Source organism: Leucopleurus acutus (genome assembly GCF_964270905.1).
Source record: "Leucopleurus acutus genome assembly, chromosome: 15".
Lineage (NCBI taxonomy): Eukaryota > Metazoa > Chordata > Mammalia > Artiodactyla > Delphinidae > Leucopleurus > Leucopleurus acutus.
Genome location: NC_139157.1, coordinates 13,628,148 through 13,637,151, shown reverse-complemented (window position 1 = coordinate 13,637,151; position 9,004 = coordinate 13,628,148). Strand labels below are relative to the sequence as shown.

Here is a 9,004-nt window from a genome sequence, read left to right as displayed (position 1 = left end):
CATAAAATTCTGAGAAAGAAGAGTAATAAGAAGAGACTTGGCCTATTAGATATCAAAATATGCTTAAAGCTAAAGTAGTCATTCACCAAAAAAATCAAAAGAAAATAATGTACAAATCAACCGAACAGAATAAACAACATAGAAATAGAACAAAGTATGTATGGAAAATTAGTTATTATGAGGGTAGAATTTCTAATAAATGAAAAAATTGATTAACAAATGTTTTGGGGAAAACTGGATGGCCATAGAGAAAAATCTCTCACTTATCTTAAAATAAGTTCAAAATGGGGGCTTCCCTGGTGGCGCAGTGGTTGAGAGTCCGCCTGCCGATGCAGGGGACGCGGGTTCGTGCCCCGGTCCGGGAAGATCCCACATGCCGCGGAGCGGCTGGGCCCGTGAGCCATGGCCGCTGAGCCTGCGCATCCAGAGCCTGTGCTCTGCAACGGGAGAGGCCACAACAGTGAGAGGCCGGCGTACCGCAAAAAAAAAAAAAAGAAAAAAAAGTTCAAAATGAATAAGAAACATAAAATATTAAAATAAAATAAAGGCATACCAAAAAAATAGAAAAATATTTCAAAAATATATACTTAGAAATAACTTTTCTAAGTGAGGTTGGATGGTGGGAGATCAGATTTTTTTAACTCTGAAGGTTAATTTTTTTAATGAATAAATCTTACTATTTAAAATCTATATTTGAAACCAACTCTATGAGACTTAATTCATATGCAATTAGATGCAGAGCATTTTAAGTGTTGAATCTGACCCATTTTGACATAGGTACACACCAATGTTACCATCACCATGTTCAAGATACATAACACTTGCATCATCACAAAATGTTCTCTTCTACTCCTCTCCCAGTCAATCCTCATTTTCTACCTCCAGGTTGAAGCAAACATGGATGTACTTCCTATCATTATAGATGAGGTTTATTCATCCTGGAGTTCTGTACAAATGAAACCACACAATATGTGTTATTTTGTGTCTGGCTTCTTTCCCTCAAGATAAGTATTTGAAATTCATCCATGTTGTTGCATGTTTCAAGGATTCATTTTCTTAACAGACAAGTAATATTCCATCGAATGCATATACGATGACTTCTTTATTTGTTGGGGGTATTTTTTCCCCAGTTTTTGGCGATTATGAATAAAATTTCTGTGAACATCTGTGTCCAAATCTTTGTAGGGATCTATAGTAAGCTGAGGAATAGCCTCCAAAAAAACCAGGTCCTAATCCCTGGAACCCATAAATGTTACCTTTTATGGGAAAAGGGTTTACACAGATATGATTAAGCTAGACATTTTGAGATGGGGAGATTAGCCTGAATTAGGCAGGTGGGGTCTAAATGCCATCACAAGTGTCCTTAGAAGACAGACAGAGGAAGATTAGACACACAGGGAAGAGAAGGTGATGTGAAGACAGAGCAGAGAGAGATTTGAAGATGCTGGCTGTGAATATTGGGGTAATGCTGTCCCAAGTCAAGGAATGCCCTCAGCTACCAGCGCCTGGAAGAGACAAGGAACAGATTCTCCCCTAGAGCTCCTGAAGGAAAAGCAGGCCTGCCAACACCTTGTGCTAAGATTTCGAACGTTTGGTCTCCTGATCTGTGGGAGAATACACTTCTGTTATAGCAAGCTACACTATTTGTGGTAATTTTTTACAGCAGCCATAGGAAACTAACACAAGAACTACATTTTGAGTTTTCTTTTTTTTTAATTTTGATTTTTATCAGGTAAATACCTAGGAATATCATTGCTAGATTGTGTAGTAAGTATAGGTTTAACTTGATAAGAAACCACTACATTCTTTTCCAAAACTGCTGCACCCTTTTCAGTTTTCACTGGCAATAAATGAGTTTCATGTGTTCCATATGCTCATCAGCACTTCTTATTTTCTGTTTTCATTTGTTTGTTTAGTTCTAACCATTCTAGTAGGTATATAATGTTACCTCAATATAGTCTTAATTTGCATTTTTCTGATGACTAAAGATCAGAGCAACTTCTATCCTGCTTATTTTGTCCATTGGTATAGTTTCTTTTGTGAAGTACTTTCTCAGATATTGTGCCCCTTTATGAAAAACTGAATTGTCTTCTTGTGAAGATCTGAGAGTTCTTTATGTAGTTAGGTAAAAGTCCTTTAACAGATATGTGTATTAAAAAATGTTTTCTCCCAAGTTTGGCTTGCCTTTTACGTTGTTAATGTGTATTTCAAAGAACGCAAGTTCTTAATTTTGATGAAATCAATTTTATCAATTTTTAATGTATTATGATATCTATCTGCCCCAGAGTCAGAAAGATTTTGCAACTAGTTTGTTCCTGATGTATAATAACTGTGTAGCAACTTGTAGCTACCTCAGCCCTCCTGGACTGTGAACTCCCCCCTCAACTTGGTAAGACCAATGTGCCGTGCTTGGGACCCCTCTCCCTGCTCTGTCATGTGTCTCCCAAAAATGAAACGTGATGTGATTGTAGAGCTCACCTCATCTGCCTTCATTCTTTCAGGAATCCAACTCGTGTGTTGCCTGTTGCCTAATATGCTCAATTTTATAGTTTGTTCGTGGTCAGAAGGTAAATCTTGTCTCCTTTATCTATTGTGGCTGGAGGTGGAAGTCTCTGAAATGATATTTTTTAAGAATAAAGAAAATTATTAAACATTGCCTGGACAGGGGATGCTATTAAACCCTATTAAAAGACAAATTATGAACTGTGAGTAATTTTTGCCATATACATGTCAATAAGTTAACAACCTTAGTATCGATTAAATGTTCTACTGTTTAATATAGAAAAATATCTCAATAGAAGATGCACAATGGATCAGGTAATTTGCAAAATAAAAATATAAAAATGGCCAGCATGGCCTTGACAGTTACTTTTCTGAAGTGTACTTTGGCCATATAAATGTCAAATATAAATACTCCTTGAGGATTACATGCATTTGCTCTGGGAAAGTAATTCTAGCTAGCTGTTTTAAATTTTATATTATAACTTAGTTCCTCAGGTACCTGATGATTATTAAACCAAAGCCTCCACTGAATAGACAGCATACAAAACAATCCTCTTCCCCAAACCCAAACCCACTTACATGTCCACTGGACTAAGAATGCACTCTTGACTTAGAGGTTGCTCAGTCATCATCTGATTGATGAGATGAGCTGGGATTTGAATTTATAGTCAGAGAGGGGTGGAGTGAAAATTTAAAGGTCTCACTGTACTCCACGCAAAATAACCCCAAATCTCTGATCTCAGACAACTGTCACATTCTGCAAATGCTCAAGTAGAAAAGTCTGGTGGCCTCCAACAAAGTAGGTATTAAGCAGGAATTACAAGTAAATGGCAGGAGCTAGAACCAGAAGTCGTGGAGACATAAAAGATGAAGTGGGTAGTATACATTTAGCCAGAGTGAATAAACAAAGCAGGAGGAGAGAAAGAGAAGTAGATTACCAGAGGAAGATTACTGGAGTGGGAAGACAGAGAAAGAGAGACTCTTCCCTGCTTTCCCCCCAGTTACCTCGCTCTCTGGTTTCCAGCCTTTTCTGAGATTTATTTTGTGCTCCTGAGCTCCACTTGTAGTGGACAAGCATTTCATGTGCTTGTCTAGCACACCTGTCCATTTTTGCTTACTTAATTTTCTTAGGGAAACTATTCTTCCATTCGACACGATCTTATGGTAACTCTCAGCCAGCATTTCCCACCTGTCCCTATGCTTACCACCCTGCTTATCAAAATGGAGAAAACGCCCCTCTTTCAATCAATATTCCACTAGTGCTTTTAGTTTCATTCCCTCTTTCCTTCTTAATGATCTCACTGTTTCACATACCCCTTCTCTCTCTGGTATTAACAATACTTCCACCTTAAATTGAGATCATTGGAAACAGACTCTGAAACAGTGATGTGTGTGAAAAATATAGACGGGGGGCTGCGCAGTCTCGGGAAGAATATCTATACATGAGCAAGGGAAGCAGGACTTGGCAGAAGGAAAATGAGTGACTTTTCCAATAGAGGTCTCAGCCAGTCCTGTGGAGATGTAGCATGGTCCTTCAGAGCCGTCCCTAATTAAAGCAAAGGGCTGGACAGTGGTTAGGTTTAGGGTTAGGGTTAGACTTGAGTGAGCTCTGAATGAGGCAATATGAAGACATGCGCTATAAATGGGGTTCTCAGGGAGCTAGCTGGCAGCCAGGTCAAACTGTGACTATTCTGTGAACACGGGGCTTTCTCAGGAACTCTAAACTGACAAAGATTCTCTCCTTGCTGAAAGGAGCTCAGGCTCCCCTCAACTCTCTTCTCAACTAGACTTTGACTTTTGAGCTTCCATTTTCATCTCTGCATTGTTCAAATTTAGCAAGAATCCTACTAAGTCAGTTTAGCCATATTCCTCCATTCTCGATATCTGATCACTCTTGGTATCTAATTGGGTTCCCCCTCCTCTACCATCCCCCAAGTGATGTCTGGTCACCCTGGCCTGCCTTTGGTAAGAATCTCATTAGGCCAATTTAGCCAGAATCCCCTCTTCACTGTGATGTTTCCTCTTAGTAATTTTCTATCCACTGACCCCCACCTTTCTCCCTGACTGTAAATTGTGAATTTTCCTTATTGTATTCAGAATTGAGCCCAGTTCTCTATACTGAGGTCTCTTTTCCCCTATGTTACTAGTTTGTCTGAATAAAACCTCCTTTTACCACTTTACTGTCCAGCTCTGTTTAATCTTTGACAAAACCTACTTTGACTTCTCCAGTGACTCTTAGGCTGTTGGTTTTCATCGGTACTGTGGTCGCAAGGCCGATGATTTTCAAGCTACGATGGAACGGGCAAGAAGGAGCTGGGAATAGGCAAGTTAAAAATGCCACGTAGCTCACTGTTCTTACCAAGACTTTTGGCTTTTTTTGAATAAATTCCCCTTGGGTTGTTGCAAGTCTTTGGTTAATTTTCAGAGTACTGAAAAAGTTCATCATTTTGGCCAATGCCCTCATTGTTTTTATGAAGAAGAAAGTTTTCAGAGGTCCTCATTCCATCACTCCAGAAGTGCTTCTGCTTATCTTGGAATTTAGACAATCGTGCTGTAAAAATCTACTGGCATAAGGTGCATAGGTTCTAAAAATTAGAGACAGAGATATACTGTAGTGATTCCCCCTGGCTCTGCTTCTCTCATGATATGAAATGACAGGTGAGAGTTAACCATCCTTTGGGAGGAGCTGGCTGACTTTAATGGCATAGCCCTCCTCCACCATGAATCAGTCTTGTGAGTTAGAGTGTGGAATGCCTACTGTTGACTAAAAGACTGCTTCATCGTATCTTAGTTTCAGAATCTGGACCATTTTTCCAAGCCTTTCAGGCCTCCAACTCTCCTGTTAATTCCACAATTTCATTTAACCTATTTCTTCTGGACAAGTGTCGAATTTTATAGTTCAAGTCCCTTCCCCAGGGCTTCCCTGGTGGCGCAGTGGTTGAGAATCTGCCTGCTAATGCAGGGGACATGGGTTCGAGCCCTGGTCTGGGAAAATCCCACATGCCACGGAGCAACTAGGCCCGTGAGCCACAACTACTGAGCCTGCGCGTCTGGAGCCTGTGCTCCGCAACAAGAGAGGCCACGACAGTGAGAGGCCCGCGCACCGCGATGAAGAGTGGCCCCTGCTGGCCGCAACTAGAGAAAGCCCTTGCACAGAAACGAAGACCCAACACAGCCAATAAATAAATAAGTTAATTAATTAATTAAAAAAAGAAGGCTCAACATTAAAAAAAAAAAATCCCTTCCCCAAATGTCTTGGAGTGAAGAGATGCTCATGTGTGATAAACATCAAGATCAAAGGTGTTGCTCGAGATAATTTCAATCTCTGTTTGTTTGTTTTTTTAAATTTATTTATTTTATTCATTTGTCTTTGGTGGTGTTGCTCAGGCTTTCTCTAGTTGCGGATTGCAGGGGCTACTCTTCGTTGCGGTGCGCAGGCTTCTTGTTGCGGTAGCTTCTCTTGTTGTGGAGCACAGGCTCTGCACGTGGGCTTCAGTAGTTGTGGCTCGCAGGCTTAGTTGCTCTGCGGCATGTGAGATCTTCCCGGACCAGGGCTCAAACCCATGTGCCCTGCATTGGCAGGCAGATTCTTAACCACTGCACCACCAGGGAAGTCCCAATCTTTATGTTTAGACATTTCCGTTCACCTCACTGGAGGGAAATACAGCCATAAGTGGTAGAAATAGGTGATGAGACTTGTGTGTGGGACTTTTTGTCCTCGGCTCTACCTCTAAGTGTGTGCTTTTCCATAGTTTTTTCCACACTGAAATTCTCATCAGAGGAGACACTTTAGCAACATTTCCCACATGCTTTGACATTTTTTTTTTTTGAGGAAAATGTTTCATTCTATTAGGTTAATTCCACCCCAAGGTATTTGCATAAGTGGTGTGGGTCTGGCCTTTGACGTTATCTTCCTGAATGTTCTCTGATTGCTCACTCAGGCGTATTGTAGACACAGGGTCTGGTCTCATTGAATCTTGTGCTATCTTTACCAAATCAAATCTGTAAAGTTCACTTGCAATTTAATGTATTGTTTCTGAGTCATCTTGACATTTTGACTTCATAAGCGTAAACTGAAAACTGCATTTACTGGAAATTTGTTTTTAAAAATAAAACAACACAGGCCAGATCCATGACCTACAGATGCATTATAAAATTAGGCAATGCTTACGAGATAACGCTTCTGAAAGAAATTTTTAAAAATAAATTTATATCTGTTTTTAAAGCACATAAAAGTGTAAGACTGCGTTCAATAGGAACAGAAAATATACAAGCAATAGTGTAAATTATTAGGATGGAATCTAGTTTTTTAAAAGCTGGGAGGGGGGCTTCCCTGGTGGCCTAGTGGTTAGGATTCCAGGCTTTCACTGCCATGGCCTGGGTTCAGTCCTAGATTGGGGACCTGAGATTCCACAAACCATGCAGGGTGGCAAAAAAAAATAAAATAAAATAAAAGGGAGGCAGAGAGCATAGTCAAATGTTAAAAGGGTGACGATGTTTAGCATTGTTAAAAGAACTGACCGGGAAGTTTCTCTTTATTTCAAAGTTCTAAATATTATAAATAAGTACGATTTTTGGCATAGCGCGCCTATATTTGAAAATCAGTGCATAATGGTTTTTATTAATAGAACCTTTGTATAATTCATAATAAATGATTCTAGTAATATTGAAAGTTGAAACTTTCCTGGCAGATAATTTTTATTAGCGACTTAAAGAGTCTAGAGTTATTTCTGGCTGCTGAATGGGATCACAATATGACCAATTCCATCACTTTATTTTTCTTAAGCATTTAGAAATACCCAGGCATGTTGGCATTTAGAGGTAAACAAAATGGCTAAGCGGGGGTGAAGAGGAACTTAGAGTATGCTTACCTTATATATTCTAAGGTTAAGAATTTTGGGCAGTTATAAAAGGTTTTTTTGTGGGGTGGGGTGTAGGATACCTGGGAAATTTGAATATAGACTAAGTATTAGGTGACATTAGGAGATTATTATAAATTTTGTCAGGTGTGAAAATATCACTGTGATCATGTAGAAATAGATGTTTACTTTTCAGGGGTGCACACTAAAATATACAGAGGTGAGATATTGTAACATCTGAGGGAAGCGAAGAGGAGATGGTGAAGTTACTTCTGAGTGGAGCCCGATACGTTCGGTTCTAACGAGTTCAAGCTGAACCACCCACTGAGGATTATGTCTCCTTGGTGAAAATCAGCCCCAACACCTCCCAGTTCCTGCTGGTCTCCTCCTGAGATGTGGCGGTGCATCTCTACCATGGGCCGGCCATTCAGCTCACATACCAGCACCTAGCGCTCTCTTGGATGTGCGTTCAATGGTCCGACACATGCCTGGAGTGGGGGATCAAACCCTCGACTGAAAACACATGATTCCAACACTGATCAGGGAGATCTGGCTGGAACCCATGATGCCCCTACCAGATGTGTTGAATACTGTCCAGAAGTGAATGTGGTAGTTACTGGGCCTTGGGATCAGACAGTTAAGTTGCGGCATCCCAGAACTCCTTGTAATGCTGTGACCTCCTGTCTGTGAGTAACACCCTCTCTGTCTGGAAATCAGCTGATTGTGGACAAGGTGGGCAGTAAAGTGTTAATGTGGGAATTACAGAACATGGGTTACGTGCAGCAGTGCCGGGAGTCCAACTTGACGTACCAGGCTCGCTGCCTTTGAACATTTTCAAATAAGCAGTTTTGTATTAAGCTCAGTTGAAGGCCAAGTGGAAGCTGAGCACTTGCTCCCAACCCCTGAGATACAGAAGAAGCATGTCTTCAAGGGTCAGAGAAAATAATATTGAGCAGATTTATCCTGTCAATGCCATTTCTTTTAACAACATCTGCAGTACGTTTGCTATGGGTGGTTTTGATGGATTTGTAAACATTCTGGGTCCAGTTAACAAGAAGCGACAGCGCCGGTTCTGTAGATACCCCACCAGCATCACACCACTTGTCTTCGGTAATGATGGGACTACACTTGCAATGGCATCATTATATATGTATAAAACGGATGACACGGGACATCCTGAAGATGGCATCTTCTCATTTGCCAAGTGACAGATGCAGAAAAAAAACCCTAAGTCCACCTAATCATCTCCTGAAAGTAGTTTCTCTACGGAAAGCTTTTCTGCTTCCTATAGATCATACTTACCCCCTGGATGTGTTAGAGCCATTGTTGTTCCATTATTTAGTATGGATTTCTCTGTTTTCTGTCTTATGAAAATCTTGTCTGTGTGCCTTTCCGTACTGACTTTGTGTAGAATGAGGATTCTTTGTTTCTTTTGTATTTGTTATTTACTCTAAAATACTTGGACAGAAGAAAACTAAAAGAAGCAAATATGGCAAAAATTTAAAATCTAGGTGATGGATACATAAAGGAGTGTTCATGATACCCTTTTCTCAACTCTTCTATATATTTGAAAGTTTCAATAATAATTTTTAAAATGTTTTGTAGCTGAAAAAAGTGTTTTGGCAACTGAGATTTTGCAACAT

General features: G+C 40.1%; 1 pseudogene across 1 annotated transcript; it reads left to right on the top strand.

The window, feature by feature from the left end:
- The first annotated feature begins 2,808 nt into the window (after nucleotides 1-2,808).
- On the top strand, nucleotides 2,809-8,592 carry LOC309972031 (mitotic checkpoint protein BUB3-like; annotated as a pseudogene). Its single transcript has 2 exons — nucleotides 2,809-2,817; nucleotides 7,644-8,592. The product of its transcript is annotated as a mitotic checkpoint protein BUB3-like (transcript).
- The last annotated feature ends 412 nt before the right edge of the window (nucleotides 8,593-9,004 follow it).